The 1,219-nt window shown below is 49.6% G+C and overlaps 1 protein-coding gene across 2 annotated transcripts in view; it reads right to left on the bottom strand.

The window, feature by feature from the left end:
- SAMD4B (sterile alpha motif domain containing 4B) overlaps nt 1-1,219 on the bottom strand; it is a 62,692-nt gene that overhangs the window by 9,122 nt on the left and 52,351 nt on the right. The gene's annotated exons all lie outside the window — the stretch shown is intronic.

Raw genomic sequence — 1,219 nt, 5'->3', positions numbered from 1 at the left:
GGGAGGCGGAGCTTGCAGTGAGCTGAAATCTGGCCACTGCACTCCAGCCTGGGCGACAGAACGAGACTCTGTCTCAAAAAAAAAAAAAAAAAAAAAATTTTTTTTTTTAAACTTGGGCAAAACCTTTCTGTCTCAGATTGCTGACTGATGAATAACATCAGAGTCCTTACACATACAGTTGGGAGGGGTCAATCAGTGCAGGAGAGCTGTCTGACAAAGCCTGGGACATAGCTTACTGGTAAAGAGAATGGTTCTTGTTGTTCATTCCTGCGGTTCATCCACCTGCTTGTTTAAGATCATTTACAGATGTGTGTCAAGCCCTCTGCTAGGATGAACATGATGAATGGGTTCCCATGGCCTCAACAGATGGTTGTCCACACAACGTCATCAAGTAAGACTCCTGGCTGACTTGGCAGTTTATGACATGAATTCTGCAAATCCATGCTCTCTCTAGTCAGCCCATTCCAGATCAGCCTTATCTGTCTCTGCAGTCCCAGTGCCCAGCACCATGTGGAGGAGTCAACCCCTCACTTGTTGAGCAGGGCAGGGACCTGTGGCTAGCAAATCTCTAATCTTCCTTTCGCCAACTTGGCCCAACGTCTTTTTGAGATAGGGTCTCACCGTTGCCCTGGCTGCAGTGCAGTGGCACGATCTCTGCTCACTACAGCCTTGACCTCCTGGGCTCAAATGATCCTCCTGCCTCAGCCTCCCGGGTAGCTGGGACTACAGGTGTGCACCACCATGCCCAGATAATTTCTGTATTTTTTTTTGTAGAGATGGGGTTTCGCCGTGTTGTTCAGGCTGGTCTGAAACCGATCTCCTTGCCTCAGCTTCCCAAAAGTGCTGAAATTACAGGTGTGAGTTACTGTGCCTGCACTTGACCCAACTCCTGCTCTCCCATCTCCAGGATGGTCTGTAAGCAGAGGTCAAACAGCCCTCTCACTTCAAACACCTGTTCTAAGAGGTGAAGTCCACTGGTTCCTGTGTGGTCACCTGGCATGTGAAAGAATGCCGGTAGGCTGATGGGCAGGACTCCCTTCCACAGAAATCTCATACTTTAACTGTCCCATCCCCTCAACCCCTTCTAAATTGAGTATTCAATGATCTTGTAAAGAAAGAGATGATTGGGCCGGGCGCGGTGGCTCAAGCCTGTAATCCCAGCACTTTGGGAGGCCGAGACGGGTGGATCACGAGGTCAGGAGATCAAGACCATCCTGGC

This window comes from Mandrillus leucophaeus, unplaced genomic scaffold (genome assembly GCF_000951045.1).
Source record: "Mandrillus leucophaeus isolate KB7577 unplaced genomic scaffold, Mleu.le_1.0 Scaffold137, whole genome shotgun sequence".
Taxonomy (NCBI): domain Eukaryota; kingdom Metazoa; phylum Chordata; class Mammalia; order Primates; family Cercopithecidae; genus Mandrillus; species Mandrillus leucophaeus.
This window is presented reverse-complemented; position numbering and strand designations above follow the sequence as displayed.